At 42.3% G+C, this 7,191-nt stretch overlaps 1 pseudogene; it reads right to left on the bottom strand.

Moving 5' to 3' along the window:
* Positions 1-5,330: 5,330 nt before the first annotated feature.
* Positions 5,331-6,664, bottom strand: LOC103294004 (splicing factor 3A subunit 2-like; annotated as a pseudogene).
* Between the last annotated feature and the right edge of the window lie 527 nt (positions 6,665-7,191).

Genomic DNA, 7,191 nt, shown 5'->3' with positions numbered 1-7,191 from the left:
ATTAGTCCAACCTCATCCTGCCACTTTATGGGGTTCCCCTACTTCAGTTTTCTGGCTCTGACCCCCAAGTTTTTCACTAGCCCCATTAGCTGCTTCTGTGAGGGAAGTGGAATGGAAGAAAATTTCAGGGCAGCCCTGTTTAGAAAATAAGTGCAAAAATGTGAAGCTCATGGGAAAATAGTATCTGCCACTTTCCCCATAGGAACTCCACTGTTGAACCTACATACGTGTACTTGTTTAATACATAAATTGCCATACTTTAAGAGAAAATTTATTTCATTTTAAGACTTCCTTGTACATTGCAGCTTATGAAAGATAACCTTCTGCAAATGATAGACAGCAATCTCACACACCTAAGTTATTTACAACATTTATATTATTAGTTTTTATGTATCAACTAGAGGCTCAGTGCACAAAATTCATGCACAGGGTGGGTGATCCCCTCAGTCCAGCCTGCACCCTCTCCAATCCAGAACCCCTCAGGGGATGTCCGACTTCCAGTTTAGGCCCGATCCCAGGGATCGGGCCTAAATTGGAAGTCGGACATCCCTCTCACAATCCTGGACTGCTGGCTTATAATTGCTCACCTGCCTGCCTGCCTGGTTGACCCTAACTGCCCCCCGCTGCCAGCCAGGTCACCCCCAACTGCCTCCCTGCCAGCCTAGTGGCCCCTCCCTGCCCCCCACTGCCAGCCTAATTGCCCCCAACTGCCCCCCACAACTGCACCCCCTGCTGGCCTGGTCACCCTTCACAGCATCCCCACTGGCCTGGTTGCCCCACGCAACCTGCTGTTCAGTCGTTTGGTTGCCCTTCACTAACCCTCCTGCCAGCCTGGTCGCCCCATGCAGCTTGCTGTTCAGTCATTTGGTCATTTCTCACTAACCCCCCTGCCAGCCTGGTCACCCCACGCAGCCTGCTTGTTCAGTTGTTTGGTCGTCCCTCACTAACCTCCCTACCAGTCTGGTCATAAGCAGCCATCTTGTGAGGGCATGACAGTCAATTTGCATATTACCTCTTTATTATATAAGATAATTTATTTAAACATTTTAAATACATGATAGGGAAAGTATAGAAAAGAGACTTGGAGAGAACAAAAGAACTGGTCATGATAATTGTTCTACTTAGAGAAATTTATTTTTAAAATTGGCTCATGTGATTGCAGAGACTGGCAAGTCCAAAATTTATAGAGCAAGCCAGAAAGCTGGAAATTCAGTAAAGAGTTGGAGTTGCAGTCTTGAATCCAAAACCCATAGGACAGCCTGACAGGATAGAAACTCAGGCAGGATTTCTATGTTAAAGTCTTGAAGCAGAATTCCTTCTTGTCCCAGACACCTTGGTTTTTGCTTCAACTAATTGGATGAGGCCCACCCATATTATAAAGGGTACTCTCCCTTTAAAGTCAACTAATTGTAAATTATGGTCATATTTACAAAATGTCTTCACAGCAATATTTATACTAATGTTTGACCAAACAACTCAGCACCATAATCTAACAATGTTGACACATAAAATTAACCCTCCCAGAACTATTATTTCCCCTGAATTATTAATGAGGAAAATGAGACTGGGTAACTTGCTCAAAGTCAAACCAGGAGAATGAAGTCATATAAAATTTTAACCTGTGTAACCTCAATGTCAAAGCAGCCAGAGTACATTGCAAAAGAAAAGATTAGTGAACTTGAAAACATACCAATAGAAATTAAACAAAATGAAACACAGAGAGAAGAAAGACTGAAAATCATGAACCATATCTCTGAGCTGTGGACAACATCAAGTGGCCTAATATACGTGTAATTAGAGTTCGCAGTTAACTAAGAATTGAAGGAAATTTCCTCAAATTGATAAAAGTTATCAATGGAAAATGTATAGCTAACCTCATACTTATAATTAAGGACTTGAATATTTTCTCCTGAAGAAGTAAAACTGATTCTATATGTTGATGGCATTATCATCTACATAGAAAAATCTTACGGAATCCACAAAAAAAGCTATAAGGACTAATAAGTGACTTTAGGAAGATTGTAGAATATAAAATTGATATGCAAAAATTGGTTATCCTATATAATAAAAGCCTAATATGCTAAGTGTCCAACCGTTCATTCGACCATAGGACCAGTTGCAATGATGTGCACTGACCACCAGGGGGAAGATGCTCCGATCAGTAGGTTAGCTTGCTGCTGGGGTCCAGCCCATTGGGACTGGGCGAGATGGGCCGGACACACCTGGAGCCTTCCCATAGTCCCTCCCCAGCCCTGATCATGCACTGGTGGGGTCCGTTGGCCTGGCCTGTGCCCTCTTGCAATCTGGGACCCCTCAGGGGATGTCAGAAAGCCAGTTTTGGCCTGATCCCCACAGGCCAGGCTGAGGGACCCCACTGGTGCACAAATCCGTATACAGGCCTCTAGTTTCTGTATATTACCAGTGAACAATTAGCTATTGAATTTTTTAATTCCATTTAAAACGGAGTAAAAATGTGATATATATAGGAATAAGTTTAGAGAAATGTATAAAATCTGTACACTTTAAACTACCTAAATAAATGGAGTGATTTGCCAGTGTAATGGGTCAGATGACACCATATAGTTAATATGTCAGATTACCCCCAAATTAATCTATAGAAAAAAAATCATTCCCAATCAAAATCCATTTTGTAATTATTTTTTTACAGAAACTGACAAGCTGATTTTAAAATACATATGGAAATGTAAAGAACGAGGAAAACCAAAACAAGTTTGAAAAATATCAACAAAGATTTCACATTACCTTATTCAATATTTCTTATAAAACTTTAGTTAACGCCAGTGGTCTTGATCTGGCATCTAGGAGGGTTCAGGAACCTGGAGAAGGCGCTGTACATAAATTAATCAAGAGTCCAGAGATGAAACATAATTTTGAAAGGCATTTTGCGGAGTCAGAGAAGACTTAACTAAAGGAACTAAGTTCTCCTTGTCTCAGGACCCCTTGCTTTTTATTAACACAATTTGTCCTAAGGCAAGGTGGAGATATACACATCAAAGGGTAGGGTTTGTATACACAATCCATTGTCAGATTGGAAGAATTGCCTATGGCTGTTCAGGTGTTTGGCCAGTAGGAGGCAATAACATGTAGATTGAAATGCCCTGAGCTGTCCGCCAGCAAGCAATCATTTTATGCATCCTTTTCAGATTTGGGGAAATGCCCTCAGCCATTCCCAGATGATTCAGCCCTGCTGACACACTGGAATTGGCTTCCGGCATTTAGCAAGAGACTGTAATGGCATCATGATAGATAAATTGATCAGTGGAACAGAATAGTGTAATTAAGATAATATGATATTGGTATCAAGATAGACAATATTATCAAAAGAAACATCCAAAAATGGGTGTTGGATATTGTCAAATGCGTTTTCTGCATCTATTAATATGATCATGTGATTTTTGTCTTTCAATTTGTTTGTCTAATGTGTTGGGTTCATTGATTTGAGCATTTTGTACCAGCCTTGCATTCTTAGAATAAATCCTGCCTGGTCATGGTGTATAAACTTTTTAATGTATTGCTGGATCCTATTTGCTAAAATTTTGTTGAGGATTTTTGCATCTAGGTTCATCAGAGATATTGGCCCATAATTCTCTTTCATTATAGTGTCTTTATCTGGTTTTGGAATTAGGATAATGATGGCCTCATAAAAAGAGCCTGGACATGTTCCTTCCTCTTGGATTTTTGGGAGTAGTTTGAGAAATATAGGTGATAGTTCTTCTTTGAATGTTTAGTAAAACTTCCCTGTGAAGTCTTCCAGGCCAGGGCTTTTCTTTGCTGGGAGTTTTTTGATTACTATTTCTATTTCCTCAGTTGTTATTGGCCTATTCAGGTTTTTCTGATTCTTCCTGATTCAGACTTGGAGGAGTGTATTTGTCTAGAAATTTGTCTATTTCCTCCACATTGGCCAGCTTGTTGGCATATAGTATTTTCTTACAATCTTTTGTATTTCTGCAGTATCAGTTGTTACTTCACTGCTTTCTTTTCTGATTTTATTTATTTGGGTCCTCTCTGTTTCTTAATGATTCTTGCTAATGGTTCATCAATTTGTTCATCTTTTCAAAGAATGAGCTCTTGGTTTCATTGATTTTTTTGTATTTTTTTACTCTCTATATCATTTACTTATGCTCTAATTTTTATTATTTTCTTTGTTTGGACATTTCTTGTCATTCTAATTCTTTAAGTTGTTGGGTTAAATAGTTTCTTATTAATTTTTCTTGTTTTTTCAAGTAGGCTTGTAAGTGCTATGAATTTCCCTCTCAGGACTGCTTTTGCTGTGTCTCATAGATTTGGGGTTGTTGTGTGTTCATTTTCATTTGCTACCAGGAATTTTTTTATTCCTTTCTTAACCTCATTTGTAATCCACTCATTGTTTAATAACATGCTATTTAGCCTCCATATGTTTGAATGTTTTTGAGTATTTTTCCTGTAGTTGATTTCTAATTTCATTCTATTGTGATCTGAGAAGATGCTTGATATAATTTCATTCTTCTTGAACTTATAGAGACTTGTTTTATGTCCTAACATGTGGTCTATATTTGAGAATCACCAATGTGCACTTGAGAGGAACATATATTCTGCAGCTTTGCGGTAAAATATTCTATAAAGGTCAGTTAAATCCATCTGATCCAGTGTATCATTTAGAGTCGCTGTTTTCTTGTTAATTTTTTGTCTGGAAGACCTATCCAGTGAAGTCAACAGGGTGTTAAAATCCCCTACTATGACTGTATTGCTGTTGATCTCTCTCTTAAAGTTCTCTAGAAGTTTTTTGGGTTTTTTTTAATATACTTAGCTGCTCCAATATTCAGTGCATATATCTTTACAAGGGTTAAATCATCTTTTGGATTGATTCCTTTAGTATTATGTAGTGACCTTTATTGTCTCTTGTGATGGCCTCCATTTTGAAGTCTATTTTGTCAGATAAGAGTATTGCTACCTCAACTTTTTTTTTTTCATTTCCATTGGCATGGAAAATTTTTTTCCATCCCTTCATTCTCTTCTTGTGTGCATCTTTTGTTTAAAGGTGGGTCTCTTGTAGACAGAATATAATTGGGTCATGTTTTCTATCCATTCAGCTACCCCGTATCTTTTGATTGAAGCATTTAATCCATTTACATTTAAGGTTATTATTGAGAAGTATTTCTTTATTGCCATTGTCTTTTTTTTCCCATTTGTCTCTCTCTCTCTCTCTCTCTCTCTCTCTCTCTTCTTTTTTTTTTTTATTAGGGACATGGCATAGCCCTTTACACAAACACCAAATTTTGATCAGGGAGAAAAGACAGGAAAGTAGACTTGCAATGAGAGGGGGTGGCTTTTCAGTTGGCTGGGGGAGAGGGTGGAATGTTTCTAGGGCCCTCAGAGGGCAGCGGTGGTCTCATCATTGGGAACATGGCAGCCAGGGGGTAGACCCTGGGATTGGAGGGATGAACTTCAGGAGATGGGGGGTGAACCCCATGAACTGGAGGATGAATCTCTGGAGGAGGGGGGTGTACCTAATGTGGCTGGGGGTGCATCCCTGGGGCTGGAGGGGTATACTCCTGGGGCCTGAGGGTGGACTGAAGACGCTTATGGGTGTACCCCTGAGGCCTGGGGATGGACTCCAACAGATGGGGGAGGGTGGACACTTGGGGCTGGAGGATGGACTCCTGGGGCTAGAGTGTGAATCCTGGGAGCAGAGGGATGAACCCCAGATGTTGGTGGGTGGACCACTGCTGCTGGGGGATGGATCCCAGGAACTGGAATATGGACCCCAGATGTTGGTGGGTGGATCACTGGTGCTGGAGGGTTGACTCCCGAAGCTGGGTAGAGGGAAGCTGGGGAGGGCCCTGGGGCCCTGAAGGTATAGGCCCCCTGGGTGGCATGGGGGGCAGAGGCAGGCCTCCTGATGGGGGTGGAGGCAAAGACTCAAGCAGTGGTGACTGTGGGGGCAAACCATTCATCAGTGGGCATGGTGGCTGCTTCATCCCAGGAGGCCCAGCAGGGAGGCTTGGCTGGCCAGGAGGCTTTTCCATCTTAAAGTGGAACTGAAGGAAGAACTGCTTGGTTTCCTGGTTCCAGTGAGTCCAAAACTTGCCCTCGGCCTTATCAATCTCTCTGCTTGGCACCTTGAAGATAATGGTTTCGTAGGACTCAGCAGCTATCAGCAGGTACTGCCAGCACCTGTCTGGGGGCTCCATCTTCTGCTCATAGGCAGACATGAAGCGGTGGCGTGGCATGATACTGTCAGCGATCTCAGGATAGTCGATCTGGAAGAGGAGGCTCTGCTGGCACATCTCTGTGTCCCTCTGCTTGGTCACTTTATAGCCTGGGCAGTCGATCTTCACAAACTTCTTCACTTCCACCTTGACCTTCTCCAGTGCTGGCTGGGCAGGGGCCTCCTTAACCTCCTTGGCTGCTCGCTGGACCAAGTTGGTCTGTGCTTTTTCCCCTAGGTGTGCGTGAGGTAGCTCTCCTCATTGTTGTGGAGTATCAGGCGCAGCTTGCATTCATAGGAGCCCAGGTGGTTCTTCATGAAATAAGGGTTCTTGTTGATGTCGATGGTTTCCAGGGCCAGCTGCCAGAGGCACTCCCACCACTCCCTGTTGCTCTCAGAAGAGGAAGCCATGCCTCCACTCCTGGTCTTGCCTCTAGGGCGATGTTGGAAGTCCATGGTGAAGGGCTTGGGGGATACCTTCATCCGAGGCCACAATCCTGTCACCTTTTCACCTGCCACGGCCACTAGGACTTTGTCCTGCACACAAGTGTGTCCTCGCCATTTTAATTCTTTATTCCTATGTTTCTCTACATATAGTAATATTTCTTCTTCTCATTACAGTAGTCCCTTTAGCATTTCTTGCAGCGCTGGTTTAGTGATGATAAATTTCTTTAGCTTTTTTTTGTTTTTGTTTTTTTGGTCTTGGGGAGTCCTTTATTTCAGCATCTATTTTGAATGATAGCCTTGCTTGATATATGAATCTTGGTTTCAGATCCTTCCTTTTCATTACCTTGAATACTTCATGCCATTCCCTCTGGCCTGAAGAGTTTCTGATTAAAAATTAGCTGACAGCCGAAACCGGTTTGGCTCAGTGGATAGAGCATCGGCCTGCAGACTCAAGGGTCCCAGATTCGATTCCGGTCAAGGGCATGTACCTTGGTTGCGGGCACATCCCCAGTAGGGGGTGTGCAAGAGGCAGCTGA

This window comes from Eptesicus fuscus, chromosome 5 (assembly GCF_027574615.1).
Source record: "Eptesicus fuscus isolate TK198812 chromosome 5, DD_ASM_mEF_20220401, whole genome shotgun sequence".
Lineage (NCBI taxonomy): Eukaryota > Metazoa > Chordata > Mammalia > Chiroptera > Vespertilionidae > Eptesicus > Eptesicus fuscus.
The sequence above is the reverse complement of the archived record's forward strand: the minus strand, read 5'-3'. Positions and strand labels throughout refer to the sequence as shown.